The sequence below is a fragment of the Vicia villosa genome, unplaced genomic scaffold, assembly GCF_029867415.1.
Source record: "Vicia villosa cultivar HV-30 ecotype Madison, WI unplaced genomic scaffold, Vvil1.0 ctg.003279F_1_1, whole genome shotgun sequence".
NCBI classification, from domain to species: domain Eukaryota; kingdom Viridiplantae; phylum Streptophyta; class Magnoliopsida; order Fabales; family Fabaceae; genus Vicia; species Vicia villosa.
In genome coordinates this window covers 53,071-73,741 of record NW_026706163.1, presented here as the reverse complement: position 1 = coordinate 73,741, position 20,671 = coordinate 53,071, and the positions used below count along the sequence as shown (strand labels likewise).

General features: G+C 36.9%; 1 pseudogene; it reads left to right on the top strand.

Moving 5' to 3' along the window:
• The first annotated feature begins 13,908 nt into the window (after positions 1 to 13,908).
• Positions 13,909 to 15,085, top strand: LOC131640710 (glycerate dehydrogenase HPR, peroxisomal-like; annotated as a pseudogene).
• Positions 15,086 to 20,671: the final 5,586 nt, after the last annotated feature.

Here is a 20,671-nt window from a genome sequence, read left to right as displayed (position 1 = left end):
CTAGGACTTTATTAATGCCAACGTTCTCAATCTTAGCCCTGATATAGAGTGGCTTCAAATGATTTCGCATACCCTCATCAGGCCTTTCGAAGAAAGCATTCTGTTATTCTACTGCACCATTATTCAGTACATAGTAACACACAGGTTTGTGTTTTGTCATTTCTTCGATATCAGCCTCTTCACAGTCTTCTACTTCAGTTTCCTGATTAAACTCGTGAGGGAGTACGGAAACAACATTGCAATTCAAGTTTATAGATGACACTCCATCAGAATCAAAATCGTTTGTCATTCTATCCTCTTCTTTCCAAGAATTTGAACGCATCTTTTCTTCTTCATCCAAGAGTTTTTCAGCTTCGAATAATCTGCGTTCCACCGGAGGTTTGTTTGACTTTGCCCCCTGGTATGGGACTTGGTTGCTACTAGATTCTCCAGCTTCTCTTGTCCTGTATTCCTTCTGAGCCTTTTTTATTCTCTGATGCCTTCTCCACTGGGACCGAGACATAGGATTTTTTCCTTTGTAATTCTCCAATCGATACGCCTCTCGATTTGGTCTTTGAAATTGTTTCCTATATGCCATTGCAGTTCTACCACCTTGGTCCCAACTTCGCCATTTGTTGGTTCTTGCATCATCTTGCACCCACCTATCCCTTGGCGCATCTGTAGGGATTCTGAAAGTTACCCTTCGAGTTCTGGGGTGTGGGCTATCAGGCCTCTTTGTTGGAGTCCATATGTCGAAACCGTACAGGTTAGGACGCAACCCCTGGGTTTCTTGACTCATGTAGCAATACACACGTTCGAATGATCGTGCTAGCATTTCGTCATAGACTGCCCCACATCTTGGGCAGAGAGCAACTTCAGTGTTTTCTTTGTGGCATCTGACCAAAAATCCTACCAAGCTTTCCTCCATCTTTGGGTACAGTTGTAGTAGGGGATTTGGCTCTCTTCCTGGGTGTTCCCACCTTTCGCGTCGAACCCTTTCGAAGTTGGCTTCGACCCTTCGATTCAGCATGATCGAACACCTTGGACACATCCATTGCTTACCACCATTTCCCTCGTGGAAATTCCAGAGATATTCTTTGAGGCTTTCGGTTCTTGGAGGAACTTCGATGCCCCCATTTTGCCTCGTCAGCCATGTCTCTAGTTCGCCAAATTCAGACACTGGTCGTCTGGCGCTGACCATGTTAACCGCTGCTGGAGGAACTTCAGAGATATGAATTTTCTGGAGTTTCATCCTGAGGTCTTCAGTGGCCTCACTGTTTTCTTCCTTCGATGCTTCAGTTATTTCTGTCTTGGAAGATTCTTCAACAACAGTGTTGAAGACTATTTCACCTTTTAGGCTTTCAGTAGCCTGCTTTCCATTGAACATTGCTTTAGTCTCCACAACTTCAACTTCAGAGGCCTCCACCATGTTGATATCTTCTACCTCGCAGAGGCTAGCGTCAGCAATGTTTAGGGGATTGGTATCGACCCTCATATGACTCTTGGTCTTGTCAGCAAACTTCAACCTTCCATCATTGAGAGCATTTTGAATTAGATCCCTGAAAAGAAAACATTGAGAAGTTTTATGGCCTAAAAACCCATGATATTTACAAAAACCTCTTTTCTTTCGTTGTTCCAACGGAGGAATTTTTGAATTTGGAGGTAGTATCATTTGGCCATCTTTTACCAATAAATCAAATATTTCATCACACTTGGTAATGTCGAATGTATAAGTTTTCTTAGGGAACCTATCATTCTTATCGTTTTCTACTGGGTTTTTTCCATTGGCAGGATTTAGCAATTTGCAGGCGTAAGGTGGCGCTTCTTTCAATTCAGCTAAGTCTATTTCGATTTCTTCAGGGCTATATGAGTCATTGAAAGACTCATCATCAGCGTCCTCGGCTTCGACGTACGCTACTCTCTCTTTCTTATAACTTTTATTCGCCCTAACTTTTTCTGCCTTCAGTCGTTCGACTTGTCGAACCCTGTCTGCTAATTGGGCCATGTCCCTAAGGTATTGGGTATCTAGTTTCTTTCTTATTGAATAATCTAGACCACCTGCAGCCATTTCAACAAGTTCATGCTCTGGGACTGTTGTAAAACACCTTGATTTCAACAAACGGAACCTATTTAAATAATCATCAATTGTTTCTGTGAATTTTCTTTTAACACTGGCCAATTCTTTCAAACTTATCTTAGTTTGACCCATGTAGAATTGCTCATGGAAAAGCCTTTCCAAGTATGCCCATGCATCTATCGAATTTGGTGGCAAAGTAGTAAACCAAATGAAGGCATTTTTTGTCAGCGAACTAGGGAAATATTTGATCCTTAAATCCTCGTTTCCCGCTAAGTCTCCTGCTTCTGTCAAATATCTAGCAATATGTTCCACCGTTGACTCATTAGTTTCGCCTGAAAATTTTGTAAATTTGGGTACCTTAGTGCCCCTAGGCAATTCTGTCTGCATGATATAATCTGATATAGGGGATGTATAGTTTGGACGTCTAAGTCCAGTACTAAGGCCATTATTGGCCATAACCCTTTCTATCATGGCAGTTAAGTTATTTTCTGTAGCCAGATTTTCTCTTCTGACTCTTTGAACAACCTCATCTGGGTGTTCGTTCCTACCCACAATCCTTAATCTGGGTCACTCCTCCTCCGTTTCTTGTCGAACGGGGACGGCTCTTTGATTTGAAGCTTCTAAGTTAATTATTGGAGTTCCTTCGAACATCTCTGTTCTTCGTGAGGGGCCTACATCCCTAGTGGCTGTCCTAGATGACGGAACTATGTCTTGTACACGTTCTAAAATGGGCCTCTCTTCTTGATTCGAAGGCTGTTTGTCTTTCCTTTTAGGTGGTGTTATTCCCATGAATTCTGCCATTCGATTCATTTGAGATGATATCTTTTGGAAAGTCTCCATGTTTTCTCTATTTGTAGTAGTAACATTTGCCATTAGTGGGCTTAAAACTGAAGTCAATTCTCTGGCCAAAACCCCTACCATATCATGGTTGCTTGCATCCATTTCTTGTCGAAATGCTGCTTGGTTATTTGTGGTAAAGTGAGGCACCTGGGTAGAAAAACCAGTGTTATGTGCACTTCGACCCACTGAACTAACATTCGGTGAAAATGTCGCATTGTTAGTTGGGGCATATATAGATCCTGCCCCTCGTACGCCTGTTCCATATGGGTATGGCATTCCATATGAACTATTTGGTCTCCATTCGAAAGCAGAATTCGTGCCTTGACCAGGAAAATTATTTGCAGCATTTGTCGAGGCAAACAATACGTCCTCTGCGCTTGTGGATGAGGGTGCGGTTGTCGACACTGAAACTGGAATAGTCCCTGAAAGCCCTGTATTATTTTCAGGCAAAGCCTGGGAATTATCTGCAGGTCTCGATCCATTTGGACCCGTTGCATCTCGTGTTCCTTGAGTAGAAGTCGAATTTGCCGCTCCTGATCCTGAACCTTGTGGGGGATCTCGATCACCCCCTGCACTGGCCGTAACGACCATTTTCCTGTTGTACCTTCGTTTGGGAATCGGTTGTGCACTGTTCTTTAATTTACCGTTCCTAAGGTTCATACAAGATCTTGATATTGTCTAGACAAAAATAAAGCAATTGATTAAAACAATCTGCTTGACACTGTCCCACTGGGCGTGCCAATTTGTTTACGGTGATTTCCGGTAAACAACCGCTAGTCTTCCAAACTATAATAAATATGATTTGGTTACTCGCAGGATCGACTAGATTGATCCTAGGACACATAGTCAAGAAGATTGTCATCAACGTTCATTCGAACCATATTCATTATTTGTCTTCTTCAATAAGCGTTGTTCGATTAAAGAACCAATAGTCTTGACAATCACTTTGTTATATATAAATGTAACTTCAGCGAAAAGATAAGTAACATAACATAGAAAATTAAAAGGACTATTGAAACGTAAAGAATCTTAAACTGCAGAAATGTTAAAGACTTTGAAAGTAAATAACATGAAAGTAATTCGAAAGTAAATGACATTAAAGTAAAGATACAGAAATGTAAATGGCAAGAAGTAAACGAAATGCAGTAATTCTGGAAGATATTTAAAAACAAAAGATAATACACATGTATTAAAATGGTGGTGTCATACGTACATTTTCTCAGCGAACTCTTTCTCTTAACGCTTGATACTTGAGTAAATATGTGAGTGATTTGTACAAAATGAACACACAGAATCCTAACATTAAGACTCCTATTTATACTAGTTTCGACCTTAACGGTCCTATACTAATCTGCTGCCACGTTTCTCATAAGAACTTCTAGCGATGCCATCTGTTACTTGGACAGTTACGAAACCGTCTTCGAATTTCAAAGCTTCCCGCCTGAGTCTGTCTTCGACGCGTGGCAGTGTATTAAACAAACACTACGAAAAAACACGCTAAGTAGTAATACTTGAATATATTTATAAATTTGTCTAAGTCCCCGAAGACACATACTTTTCACTAGCTTTCAGTATTCATTATCTTCATAGTGAACTTAGAAATCTTTACTCTCGAAGCATGACCATCAGTAGCCATTCTTTTATTTTTAAGGGATGGCCATCAGTAACCATCTTTCCTTCGATTTTCTACTTCTTCGAAGGATAAATACTATAAAACGAAATCTTCAGCTAACAGATAGTTACACTTGATGTACAATCATAAGTATAAACATATTAAAACACAGAAAACTCTATGACTTAAGAACTTCGAAGAATGTACAATGGTAAGAAGTTCTATGTTAGATTTTGCTCTTTGTTTTGACAAAAAAACTTCTCTTTTTCTTGTCAAGGTGCATTATTGTGTCTTTATCCAAATATCCACCTCCTTTTATAGAGTTCCATGAAAGGTTTGTTGGAGAGATCTTCAAGCACAAGAGAGACATTGTAGAGAAACATCAATAGATCCGTTGCAAAGCTTCCTCAAATGGATAATACCGTTGCAAACTCATTTTAACTTCCTTTGCTACAAAAGGAATTATCAGTTGCAAACCTTAGAGCTTCTAGGATTTTCTACTGAGTTATCACGTGACTAGAACAGGAAAAATTAACCTCAGAGTATGATAGCGACGTGCAAGGACTTCCTCGGTTCTTGAGCTTTGACTGGGTTCAGGTTCTGGTCTTTCAGAGTCTGAGTCTTTGCTTCTGATCCTTTAGACTCTGACTCTTCTAAGGCTGGCTTGTTCAGAGTCTAGAGACACCAGGTTTTAATCATCTTGATCAGAAGTTGATTCCTTAGAGTCCGATCTTCAGAATCCACCTCTTAAAAGCTTTGCTTTGAATGTTCAGCGTAGTTTCAAAACTGACTTTTAATTAGTATATTGATCTTTGTACCTGCACACTTGAACACACACATTAGTCTACCCAGTTGTTCTTCAAATACTTTGTTATCATCAAAATCCAAGGGATATGGTATAAACCAATTTTGTTCCAACAAGTTCATCAACCTTCAAGGTGCTTAAATCTTGAGCTTCTTTAATACCCGTTAACTTTATGTCAAACTTCTTTGGCAAAGATCTGAGAATTTTTCTTACCAACTTCTTTTCTGACATCTTTTCTCCTAATTCAAATGAACTGTTATCAACGTCACGAAGTTTGATATTAAAATCAAATATGGATTCATCTTCCATCATTCTCAGATTCTCAAACTTAGTTGTGAGAAGCTTCAACCTTGACATACATACTTTGGATGTGCCTTCATGAGCAATCTTGAGAATCTCCCAAGCCTTTTTAGCTTCAATACATGTATTGATTAGTTTGAATATGTTTTTGTCAACACCATTTAATATAGCATTCAAGGCTTTATCATTTGCAAGAGCTTCATCATCTCCATCTTTGGACCAATCAGCTTCAGGCTTCAAACTTGTTATACCATCTTGAGAAGTAATCACACAATATTTCTAACTTTTAATCACAACCTTCAAAGTTTGGTCGTCTATATTTGAGAAAGGAAACCATCTTAACTTTCCAATAATCATAATTGGAGTTGATAAGCAAAACAATGAATAAAAAAATATAGAGCAATTATCCTTCAACATCAAGCTTTTGAGACCATTGTATTCCCATTGCATGTTAATTACTCTGCCATAGTCTTGACCACGTATCCTTGACAAACGTAACTCATATTTTGTAAATAATGACTCTAAAGCCGATTTCAGTGTTAGGGCACTAGCATTAGCAACATGAACAACGCCAAGAAAACACTCAACAACATGCCCTTTCTTATTCACATAGTGTGAAGCCCCAACCATTTATTCCTTAACTGAGATAGGCGTTTCTTGTCAACAGAAATAGGCGTTTCTTGTCATTATAAGATTTCGTTCTTTATTGATCTTTGAGAGTTCCAAGACTGCTGACTAACGTCATAATCATTGATGACCCTGTTTCCGAAACGTCTTGTCATTTTCAAAGATGTCTTCTCATAACTTACATTCCCACGTTTTAACCTTACTTCTTGATCATTACTCCTACATACTAGGAGTGAAGCTAACTTTATTCGACCGCCGTTGGATTAAATCACCAGCCGCCACGTGTTCTTTGGATTTTACCCAAAAGATTTAAAAAGGGTTTCCGTTAAACCTTTAAATACTTGGTCTTGCACTTCTACACAACCTTTCATTCCTATTTCTTCATCTTCTTCAAAAAACCAAACATCTTCAATCTCTTCAAAATCTCGCTCTCTTAATCAGAAATTTCTCTATGGCTTCATCTTCAAATGTTCTTCAACCTGCTCTGAAGCTCCAATCAACAACACGGTCTGGGGAACAAGAGCACGTTCAAAACCCTAACACCGAAGAAATACGCGCTATTTACGCTTCCCAGGTAATCATTCCCTTTGAACTTTCTGGAAAATCTCTCGCTTTTATGGGTCCATTACCAGGTGAAAATATCCCATCTCTGAATAAATTCTTCCCTGCTTATTACAAGACTAGACCATTAGTTAGCAAAATTAGGATAGATGAAGATGGCTGTTCTCCCTCAGGAAAATCCGCTAACATGGAAGAAACTCCAATTGTAACTCCTTTAGCTTTAGCGAAAATTAGGTTAAACTATATGACCAACTCTGTAAAAGTGTTTAGGTCAATTCCTTTGGCCAAAGATCCTGATTTGTACTATGCCTGGTTAGAAAAAGTAGAGAAACAGAAAGAATCCTTCTGGAAATCGTTAGGAATATACGACTCGATTCAACTGTCAAAGACAGGTTTAGAATACAACCAACCCATGTTAGTAGCAGCGGTTCACTTTTGGGATGCTTCTCACAACACTTTCTGTCTCCCCTGTGGAATGGTGACCCCTACTCTTTTTGATGTGGCTGCGACTACAGTACTTCGACCAACTGGCGAAACCTTCGATCCTAACGAAATGGATAATGATACTATTGGTTTTAATGACTCACAAGTCACTTATACTGCATTCATCCAGAAGCATCATATTACCACTGAAACGACAGTATCCGATGAAGAACATATTGCTTTTCTAGCTCTATGGCTTTCACGATGTGCCTTCTGCTCAAGATCTATTCAAGTTGCAAAGAGATACCTTTGCATGGCTAATCAGTTGCATGCTGGAAAAAAGCTCAACCTTAGCCAACTGCTTTTAGGGTCTCTTTATGAAAACCTCAGCGAAGCTGCAACCCTCACCAAGAATTTCAAATCCGGTAGTTTACTTTATGCTGGCCCTTTTTGGCTATTACAACTGTGGCTTAATGCTACATTCGAAACTCATCTTCCCTTTCGAGGAAACGTCAATGAGGAGGATAGCAAAATCAAGAATCGAACTATAGAAGGGACCAGGTTAGCTTACCTAACTCCAAAAGAAGAAATTGGAAAGCTTCGTGAACACTTCTTGGCGTATTCAATGATGTTTGCCCGGCGTAACCAGTTCGATCCTTCTATGGCCCCCTTTGTACACAGAACAATAGGTCCTGAATGGTTTACTCGAAAATTCCCATCAACATCTCAGGATCAACAAACTGAGTCTATGGAAATTTGGGAAGCCTTTCTGACTCCAAGGTTATTTTCCCATCGCCTTCGACCATCAAAAGGTCAATGTATTCTCATGTGCTACCAACCAAATTTGGTCTCGAGACAGTTTGGGTTGGTTCAAATAAAACCCAAGTGTTTATATGAGAAAAGAAACCATATGTGTTTCCATACCTTGTACTTGACTGAAGAAGAATGTAAAACAAAAGTCAACAAATACGTTGGCACCACCAATCTTCCTCCTGTCTCTTTCGAACCTGCTTTTTATTCTACACCAGACTTTCATCAATGGTGGACGGATTATTATAGCTCCCAAATCTTTGATGCTGATAGCCTTGCTCAAGAACTAACTGCAGCTTTTACTGATGTGCAGGAGAATTTTCAAAAAGGTACTTCAACTCATATTAAAGAAATCCAAGCTTTTCAAAAATTCTTTGAAACTATCTACAGGCCTGATGATCTTAGTCGGACCGTTCGTGAGGCTGCAGTCATTTTGCGCGAAAAGTTTTCCGCCAAACTGGATAAGTTGAAGTTGCCCTCGTATGTTCGACCAGAACTACGTTATGAAGTGGCTTTCAAACTTAATCCTCCAAAATTCCCTCCACTATCAAGTGCTGATTTTGGTGTGGCTCTAAGTCCTCCTTTCCCATACTGGTTCGTGTGTGGGAATGCTCTCAAAATTCTTCGAGAGAGTACCAAAAAACGCGCTGAATGAGTGGTTCCGACTAAGCATACCTTGGATACTTTCAAAGGACATCTTCATATAGATCTTAAACATGTTCGTGTCCTGACCCCAATACCTGAAGGTTTGGATTAAGACAATCTTTTCGACTGACTTTTCTTTTCTTTGCTGATATACTGATTTCAGTTTCAACTACAGCTGTTGCACGAAGGAGGAAGATCAAGGAAGCTTCTGCCCAAAAAGATTCTGGGACATCTAAGAGCAACAAACCAAGTGAAAGTGATTCCATCGTTACTGGCAAGAAGCCCACGGTACGTACTCATCTCATATTCTTGATTTTGTACAATCTGTGAGTAGTATCCATCTTACTTATCATCTATTTGCCAGAGCTCGAAACCCCCAACAGGTTCGAAGCGGAAAGCTTCCTCGACAGCTGCCTCAGATGGCGAAGATAAATCCCCTCCCCAAACTAGACAAGGACACAAGAAGAGACAAAAAGCTGTTACCCCTTCAAGAAAAGGGAAAAGGATAAGCCCCTCTAAAACTGTTTCTCCTGGTGATAAGGCGTCCTCTGAAGAGTTTCCTTTGAAAACTGCTAGTAATGCTTTCGTTGTGGAAAGTCATAATTCAAGTCCAGACAATATCCCAACCAAGGTATTTGGGTTCCACCCCACATATTATCTTATGATCTTAACCAAATAATTAAACTGACATTTACCTTGTTATTGCAGGAAGACGCTGGCACTGCTACTTCAGGTTTCAAGGACCATGGCTTTACCATTAATGTTGACAAACTTTACGGTAATTGTCAAACTTTAACTTTCGTCAACTAAACCCCTCAAAGGCTTATCTTTATGACTAACTTTGCTCTGTTTAACATAGGTACCTCTCAAAATCAAACTCATGTTCTCTCGCCAGTCTTTGAAGACGTTAGGCCAATTGCTACCATATTGCCTAATGAACCAGTCGAAGAAAGTCACTCCACTGACGAATCCCCACCTACTCATCAAGACAAAAATTTGGAAGAAGATCACCCATTCTCAGGCAGCGACAATGTGAACCCCCAAACACATGACAGTGAAGATACTGCGTCGGAGCAAGATGCTATGGAAGAAATTTCTCAACCAGAAAAACAAGATCCTCAAGGGACTTCGACTCTTGATACGAAAACCATTCCTGAGACAACTTCGACGCTTGCCCCCGTGAAGCCTACTCCTTTGGAGCTGGAACAACTTAAGCAAACTGATCCTCTTAGTTTCTTAAAGGCCATCATGGATGCGAATACTTCTTCGCCTTCGGAACTTAATGTCTCTCCAGCTACAACTGTAGAATCTAGTGATAAAGAAGATATTCCTAGCCTCCTCCGGCAAATAAAAGAGAGATTCTTTGGGGTCAATCTTGTAGACGTCCTCAACCGGGAACCTATTAAGAGTCACAACTTAAATCAACTTCTAAAGAAGGTAGATTTGCTTCAAGTTTCCACAGAAGTTTAAGAGGTAATTGTTCTGTTAGGCTCTCTACTCGAGCAACTCCAGGCCAACATTCTTCGAAAGCAAAATGTCGAAAAAGAGCTATCTGAGACAATGGCCTCTCAGGACTCTTCATGGAACTCTGCTGTGGACGCAACGAAACAAGGTGAGGCCCTCAAGCTTAAACATTCAGAAAATCAGAAGGCCTTTGATGATTATGAGAAGAACATCAACTCCTGGAAACAAGAGATAAAGGCACTCGAGGACAAGATAAAAGAAGCTGAACGTTGTCAGGCAGCCATACAAAAATCTAACCAACAAGATTTGCTCGAAGTGGTGCAGTCGGGAATTAGACATTTCGAGACTGCACAAAAATTAGTGCCAAAAATCGAAAGATTGAAGAAACAACGGGCACTAATTGAGCTTCGTATGTCTTCGTGGGAGACTCAATACTTGAAGATCAAAACGGATCTCCCTAAGGATTTTAACTAGATGTTTTCAGTCCTGTTACTTGTTGCACCTTTGTTTTGTAATCGAAACTACTGTAGACTCATAATATTTGTATGCTTGACTCCCATTTATATCTATAATGTTTTCCAGCATTACTTTTAGCGAATCTAAACATTTCTGCCAAAATATATCTTTAGATTCTCTACAGTGCTTTTTATTTAATGCAACGTGTAGAACCTGAACATCTTTCGCAGCATCCTTGCCTCTAGACTTGACGTTTCCCCTTCTCTAGCCATAATCATTATTAAACAGTGACGTCACTTTCTCCAAAACGTCGGTTTAAGACGTGCGTGCATCAGTTTCATGATTACTTCTCAACTTCCAAGGGCGGGAAACGGCGGAAGCCATAACTTCTTTCTTTGGAAAACCAACCGCAGTCCAATCACTCATTAACAATTAAAAACCACCCTTCAGTATTCCCAGTCTATATAAATGGTCAAATATTGTCTTCATTTCTTCATTCATGCGCTTTCTCTCCAAACCAAACACAGAAAAAGAAAACATACAACTTCTCTCTCAGAACACCTTTCTTATCTTGCAATGGCTGAAACTCTCTTCTTTAACGACATCAAAGCCCTCATCAGAGGCGAGTTCAGACTCTCTGAGGATGAACTTGTTCGTCATTTTATCAATATCGAAAACCTCTTTGTCAACCAAGAACTGGACTTCTATTTTGAAGAAGTCTTGGAGGGTGCTATTTACCCCAACATGGTGGCAGAATTCTGGATGAATGCGTCTTTACGCATAGATCCTGAAGGTAGGACCACCATTGATTCTGAAATTCGACATGCTCGTCTCAGCATCACTCCCACCACTATTGCCAACTGTCATACCCCAATTTTTGACCTAAGATACCACCTCATATCATCTGCATATGCATCACTTGCATCTCTAACAAATTGCATAGCTTGTGTTTGCTACTTGTGACTCAGCAGGATTTAATCAGGAAATCACTCATCAGTACAAGTAACAACCAATTAGGGTTTTGTTCTCCCTTCATCTCAAAAGAACTATCTTCATCAATAATCAACATTTGGTCCTCAGAGATTCCACTTCAACAAACTCAACAGCTTTGAATCGACTGAATTAGGGTTTTGACTGAAGGCAGCACACTCCTGACTTTTGCTCAGAATTTGACCTAATGACTTGGGACATGAAATATTTACAACAATAATTACAAATATTTACAACAAAATTTTAAGAATGAAATTTCTACCATTAACACAAATTTAAGTGGTGCAAAGTAACAATATATTTTATAGCAATAATAAAATAAATTTTAAAATTTTAAAAAAATAGAAATAAAGTATGTATCTTTTAGAAGTTTAACAATAGAGAAAAAGAGAGAAAAAAAATTAGAGCAAAGAGACCGAGTTATTATCACGTTTGCCTACAGGGAGGTGGGGAGACTGAGTCTATTTGAAAGACAATATGAGAGACAATATGAATATACTAGCTAGGGGCAGTGATTTTATTTTATAGTAATTAAATAGTAACTAAAAACCAAGTAAATATTAGGGGAATTAGGTTTAGACTTAGATAGGTGTGGTGTGGACCATCATTATGCTGTACACTAATCTACTTATATTGAGTTAGTGTGGGCCAATATAAATTTACTTACTTATTTTTATTATATTTAATATATAAAATGTAATATATAAATTTACTTATTTTTTATTATATTTAATATATAAAATATAATATATAAAACTTTAAGAAAAATTTAAAAACAGGGTGGGGGTACAAGCCCACACACCATTTTAAATGTGTCTAGATACCATTGAAGAGAGATTTATGAGAGGATTTTCAAAATTTTCAATCATCTTAAGCATTTTCTGAAATTCACGTGATTGCAAAGTGTAACATGGAGCTCTACAAAATTCACGTGAATGCAAAGTGTAACATGGTGTTAGCCATTTTCTGAAAATGACATTAAAATATTGATTGCAAGGAAAAAAACTTCTCTATTTATAAAAAAACTACTAAAATTCTAGTTCTCTTATTTTAGACTTTTTCAAATAAATCCAATCAAATTTATATTTAATTAATTTTTTTTTCAAATACTATTAACACATAATTAAATTAAATTTTATATAATTTAATCATTTATTCCAGTATCAATATTATATGTGTGTGACTCTATAGACTCTCGTAATGTTGACAATAATATTAAATCACCTATTTATATTTTAAACATTGAGCAATATCTAGCAACACATCATTGGTATCTAAGTGACAAGAATGTCGTGTAATCTGACATAAGCTTTATATGATAATGATCATGTGCATAATTATCCTTTTGCCCTCATATCTATATTGAACACAAGACATAGAATGTGTCCACTATTAAAAATAAGACATTTGGTTAAAGGATTTTACATCAGGTTTCAAGATATATGATGTGAAAAATATTTTTACAAGAATTTTACATCGGGCATTTATTTCCAATGATGTAAAAAATATTTGATTTAGAAAAAAATATAACACGGTGGCAGTTTAGTAAATAAAATGAAAATTTTTATAAAGGATTTCACATCGGGCCTATATTTGCACCGATGTGAAAAGTCCAATAATGAAAAACTAAAACATGGTGTCAGTTTGGTAAATATATGAAGGTTTGTTATATCTAACCTTTATATCAGGCCTTTTACTCCACCGATGTAAAATCCTTCTCCTTAATAAACGAAAACCCTAAATCTTGAAAAGATAATCTCTTTCTTCCCCCATTGCCACAGAAACCATTTCACATCTCTCATGCCATTCTCAACCTTCCTCTTCTCAACTCATTACTCTCACGCCACTCCATTTCCCCGAGTCAGAAAAACCTTCCCTCCACTGTCAAACTTCCTCTTCTCAACTCACCACACTCGTAATCAACTTTCTTACTCATTCTTTTGCCTCGCGAGTCGAAATTGCTCGGCACCGAACCTCCTTCGATACAGCTTCACCTTCTCACGCACGAGGCATCACCACTCAAACCCCCTCAGATTCGCACACTTCGCATCAACGCCGCTGAATACCATTCGCACCACCACCCATCCGCTGACGCCGCGCACACGACGTTCCAACCGCGACGAACTCCGCACGCAGCAGCCACGCTCGCGCAATCGAGCAACCTTCGCCTTCAGCCACGCTCCGCCGCTAACTCAAGAAAATCAGGTATGTATTCAGAGCAATAGCTGTCAATCAAATGTTGTTTCATTATTAATTTCAATAGATCAAAGTTAGAGATGTATATATGTGTGTATATTATATTGTGTATTGGAAAATAAAATGGTTGATAATGAATCTTATTCTGTGAGCATATCATTCATGTTCTTTTTGTGTAGGGAGATTTTCTTCATTCAGAGTCTGTTTCTTTGAAAAATATTTGGTTTGTTTTGTGAGCATATCATTCAGAATCTTGTTCTGAATCTTTTTCATTTAAAATCTTGTTCAGAATCTTCTTCATTCATAATCTTGTTCTTGGAGCATATCATTCATGTTCTTTTTTTTTGGTTTAATTTAACAAATATTTGAAAAAGTTCAAACAGAGATTTTATCATATATTTAAGGTTAAGATCCTTTAAGCATATTTCTACAGCTAATCTATCTTCTGAAGATATGAATAACTAGTTTGTTTTTTTTTATATGATAGATTTCTTGGAAACCTACTCATAGGGCAAACTATTGGTGTTATCGGAGCTGGCCGTATTGGATTAGCCTATGCAAGAATGATGGTTATCTTCTATTAAGTTGACTATGATGCAATTGTTAATGACTTTAAGGTGACTATGATGTAATTGTTTTGAGCTGTGACAGGTTGAAGGGTTCAAGATGAATCTGATATACTTTGATCTCTACCAAGCTATGTGTCTCGAAAAATTTGTCACACGCATGTCCCTACTCCCTATGATTTGTTGAAATGGATCTTTATTGACTTTAAAGCAAGTTAACTAATAATTATTTTCCCTTATTGCAGCTTATGCTGGTTTCTTAAAGGCAAATGGTGAAACTCCGGTGACTTGAAAAAGGGCAGAGTCCATGGATGAGGTTCTCTAGGAGGCTGATATAGTGAGAATTTTGATGTTGAGAGTTACACTTTGTAGTTATAAACATGATCACATTTGATTATTTCAAATAATTTTGTTTATCATGAGTGTTTTTGTAGATTAGTCTTCATCCTATCCTGGATAAAACCACTTATCATCTAGTCAACAAGGAAAGACTTGCCAAGATGAAGAAGGTAAGAGTTCAAGGAACTATTTTTTTTTCTTTTAAATTATCTTGTAGGTTAGTCTTCTTTTACTTATGGTTCATTCCTATTATTGGAAGCAATTCTTATAAACTACAGTAGAGGACCTGTATTGATGAAGCTGCACTAGTGGAGCACTTGAAACAGAACCTGTTGTTTCGTGTAGGCCTTGATGTGTTTGAGGTAATTGAACCTTGTCTAGTTTTGGATAATTAAAGTGCTCTCACTTTCACATTTGTAATCAATTAATTTTCAAATGTAAAGAAAACCAATGGTTTATGCTACATTGCTTAACATTAGTTTTAACCCTGTGCTTTTATAATTTTATTATTTTTCTGTGGTTTACTTTTGAGACACATGTGGTTGTGGAGTTGAGTTAACATTGTGATAGAAAATGATAGACAATCCTTTGTTAGTTTTGTAAAATAGACGAGTTAACATAGTATAGGTTAAGAATCTCATATTGGATTTCATGTTTATGTTCTGTTCACTGCATGTTTAAAAGGAAATCATTACATTCGAATGTTAAAAGTGTAATCCTTCAGTTATGATTTGAACACATATTTGTTATATAATACTTATAATTTTAATTTCCATATTTCCTTTATTTGTCCAATGCACAGGTTGGGCTACCGACTGATTAACAATAATATATACATCGACTAGGTAGAACGGGGCGAAGAGGAAAAGAACGGTAGGGCATACTGCTTCTAGCTCCTTGGGAAGAATTCTTTTTAGATTCCGCAAAAGATTTGCCTATTGGGAAAGCTCCGGTACCTTCCGTTAATCCTCGATTTCACGGCCTGCGGAGAACATCGTAAAGAGAAATCACAGCAAATTGATTCTAGAAACGTGGTCGGTATCAATTTGATTCAAGAAACGCCATCTTCGACACAGGTAATGTAATTCGATATTTGTTTACGAGATATTTATCGATGTTGATAGTTCGTTTATGTAGTTGAATCCTTGCGTAGATTCTGCTTCTGTTTCGAATTAGTACCACGAGGTTGGAATTGCAAGGTTTAAGAACAGCTCATGTGCATTATGTTGATGTGTTTGTTTTGTATATCAAGACCATGATTTCCATCGGAGTTGTGAGGAACTAACATTTAAAAATAGGATAACCAACACTGGCATGATAACCGTGCCCAAATCTTTGTGAAATTCAACCAGTGTTTGGACAGAAATAATCTCACTTTAGATGAGCATGATCCCAAGTGAAAAAACTAGGAAAATATCTACCACTTGGCTAGTAATTAATAATGAAAAATGGGAATTCCTTTACCGTTTTTGTAAACTAAAGTTATCAAGAAATTTACATTTTATAAAGGCTAGATTACTTACGGATGCCACTGGAGATAAAAGTTGAGGAACCTCATAAGAAACCGTCAGCTGTAATGGCAAAAATACAAAAAAAGCAATAGTTTGTGCTTGACTTTAAGATTGAATGGGGACTAATTGAATGGGGACCAAAGTAAATAAATAAGAGGATTCATGTTAATTATGACTACATAATTACATCACCATTTTTTTGTCTTATTTGTTTATTTGTTTCTAATACTCCATTGTTATACAGTGTTGGACAAATAAATTTTGTGTGGTGGGAAAAAAACAAAAGTTTATTATAAGTGGGGTATTATCTACTTGGTCAAGACAAAAAAGAAAAAGATTGTCACTTGAAATAGAAAAAGTCATACACGATATTAGATGAATTAAGGTTCCCGATAAACTAAAGTGGTTTGATGAATTAAGATTAGAGTTGAACCTAGAAAAGATATTGTTAGGAATATAATTGATGAGTATTATTAGAGATATATTCATGTATATTAATGGTATTCATATTAATGAGAAGGTACACTCAATATTCATTCTTATATTACTCCCTTCGTTCATAACTTTAGTTGTAACTAATTATGTCATTCATTTGTAGGTAATAAAAATAACTTTATAAATGGTTGGATATTCGATGATCCTACAGAATTGACATAAGAAGATTTGTATGATTTGAGACTTGTTGGGCAAAATGTTTTTTTTGAGTTATATAAAGAATAACTTTATGTTTCTCGTGGATGCATGTTGGTTTTTCAAGTGCGCGAAAGGACTTAAATGGTTGGATATTTGTTGTGTTATTATTTTGTAGTAGTAAACTGTGTGTAAATTTTTCTTATCATTTTGTACACTTGTGTGCTGTGTGCTGTGGGAAAAATATGCAAAATAGCGACCTAATTTTGGGTTGTGTGGTATTTAAATCTTATATGGAAAATTAGGTAAAAAAAAAATTACAGGTTAAAATAGGAAAAAATAGGAAAAACAGCAATTATATATTTAAAAGCAGTTAACATATTACATCGGACAAAGCTGAAAACCGATGTAAAAACAATCTATTACATCGGGTGTGGATGAAAACCGATGTAAAATATGGCGCATATTTTGTTAATAAAAAAATTGCATTATTTTTCACATCAGACATCTGATTCAACCGATGTAGTATGTTAATTTTTCACATCGAGCCTTGAACCGATGTAAAATGTCCCAGACTTATTACATCGCCTGGCTTTACATCGGGCTCACTTTGTATAGTCCAATATTATATTCTTTGATCATTGGGTATACTTAATAACAACAAATAAGCCCAATATTTCATATCAACTTATTTGAGCACGACATGCATTTTACAGTCATACTCGATAAAGACCCATAGATTACTCATGTATATATAGGACGGACAAATCCCACATAAGTCACTCCTGTCCCTCAACATGATTTGTAGAGTACCCACAACCATCTTTATGGTCATTATCCTATTACACACAATGTTTGACAGGTAATAAAGAACTCGACTCCACATGTATGGTCCATAGTGGTTTCAGGTTGAAGGGTGGTATACACCACTATTACTATGAAAATAACTTATGCCACTTACATAACAAGTTGTGTAGTATTTCCATGGCTGATCAATCCGATATAAATATTAATCATAATATTTATAGTTATATGAATATTTGAAATCTCATATCCATGATTCGCGAGATACAATCACAAGTCTACCCACATAATAGTCTCTATGCATTACGATTGTCCTATTTGACAATAAAGCTTGACAATAGATATTTTATTATTAGCGTTCTTATGTTTAATAAAGTCTCACGATTAAGTCACACTTAATAGGTCATTAAAAAAACTAAATATTCTAATAACTTTATTATATCATATACAAATAACACAATAAATCAAATGTCTAATAAGTATATATATATATATATATATATATATATATATATATATAAGTTCATGATACAAAAGTAAATAGAACCAATACTGATTGGTTATTAGGGCTTGAGAGAAACCATATATGATGGATTAATCAGTAACATAACTCTGACATCCAAACCTTGGTACCACATGCATTTAAGAAGAAGAGGAGAATTGCATCGCATTGTCTGACTGTATTTGTGATTGATAATTATTGTGAATTAATCTATGTAACTGAAGAATAATATGATTAAGCTACCCCTGCTGTTTTATGCACCATTAACATTTCATATCAACTTATTTGAGCACGACATGCATTTTACAGTCATACTCGATAAAGACCCATAGATTACTCATGTATATATAGGACGGACAAATCCCACATAAGTCACTCCTGTCCCTCAACATGATTTGTAGAGTACCCACAACCATCTTTATGGTCATTATCCTATTACACACAATGTTTGACAGGTAATAAAGAACTCGACTCCACATGTATGGTCCATAGTGGTTTCAGGTTGAAGGGTGGTATACACCACTATTACTATGAAAATAACTTATGCCACTTACATAACAAGTTGTGTAGTATTTCCATGGCTGATCAATCCGATATAAATATTAATCATAATATTTATAGTTATATGAATATTTGAAATCTCATATCCATGATTCGCGAGATACAATCACAAGTCTACCCACATAATAGTCTCTATGCATTACGATTGTCCTATTTGACAATAAAGCTTGACAATAGATATTTTATTATTAGCGTTCTTATGTTTAATAAAGTCTCACGATTAAGTCACACTTAATAGGTCATTAAAAAAACTAAATATTCTAATAACTTTATTATATCATATACAAATAACACAATAAATCAAATGTCTAATAAGTATATATATATATATATATATATATATATATATAAGTTCATGATACAAAAGTAAATAGAACCAATACTGATTGGTTATTAGGGCTTGAGAGAAACCATATATGATGGATTAATCAGTAACATAACTCTGACATCCAAACCTTGGTACCACATGCATTTAAGAAGAAGAGGAGAATTGCATCGCATTGTCTGACTGTATTTGTGATTGATAATTATTGTGAATTAATCTATGTAACTGAAGAATAATATGATTAAGCTACCCCTGCTGTTTTATGCACCATTAACATTTATGAATACATTCTCATCCCCTGTTTGCTTCTTGTGTTAACTTTACGCATATGGTGCAGATACTCAAGTAGAGACTGAGGAGCCTTAGATGTTGGTTGTGTGGAAGATGACTAGTGGCCTTCTTCGTTTATTGCTTTTCGTGTTGTTTAGTTTTGTGTCAGTCTGATAGAGTAACACTTGAGTTGAGATCGTTTTCTTGATTTATTCTCCGAGTTGTTGAGTTTATCTAAACTGATGTTTTATGAGTTGAAGTAATTTCTATTTTTATGAGACCATGAAGTGATGTTTTTAATTGTTCAATTTTTCGTTGCTATTAATTATTATTCGAGGAAGAGGTTTAAATGAGAAATATGTGACACCCTTTTTGACAAAAATTACTCAGATTATTTTATAAAATGCATGTTGGATTTTAGGGTGTTAAACAAAACCTCTAAAATGACAATAACGGTCCACCCCTCTGGTAGCTAGTCGCTATAGAGGACGCAGTGAGTTGGCCACACATCGACCTCGGACCAGGTTTTCACCTTGGAGGGGGGAACCGACCTTTGGCTGGTAATAGTCTGAGAAATACCGAATAAACTTCAAGGAAAGACCTCGTAAGTTCGCATGAAGTTCGGAGCATAATTCCCGGGATCAAAAAAATATAACTTAAATAGGTAAAAACAGTGTCATCAAGAGTGCGCCCGGTCAAGTTGGCTAAATAGGAACAGTCTTCTTTTAAGGAAGAGACTTGGTGCTCTTAAGGAGGACAGAGGCATAACCCCATTAACTGTGCAAGAGCAGGAGGATACGATGCACACAATAACCAGCAAGGATAATTTGAATCACCATCACCCCTAACAGACCTTGAGGGAGAAGGAGCAACTCCCAACCTCAAAGTATTTGAAGAGGTTGCCTTAAGAGACAAAGCGCCTCCTGATCTTTTATTTAGTCTACAAATAAATATTACCAAAGTAAGCACATCCCTAATTACCAAAATAAAATAGGGGGCAAAATACGTTTAAAAACTCGCAAAAAATGATCTTCCCTTCTTCCTTGGCATGTGCATCCATCAGTAGGAGGATTTTGATATGTCTTTTCAAGCGCTTATGTGAAGCTTCATCCCGAGGAGTAACTCCCCTAGTTAACCCAACTGCTTGACAAAACCCGCCAGTCCTTTCTTGAAATACATATCCTCTAGATATATGTCGCCCCATTTATAGTCATACAATCTATTTTGCATCAAGAAATGACTCTTGTTTCAGCACTTGGGAAACAAGATGGTACACCTACCTCCCACTCTGTCCCCTACGGTACACATCGTTGCATGAGCCTCCTGGAAGAGAGGGGTAACCAGGATGAATCAATTTTCAAAATGCTTAAAGCTCTCC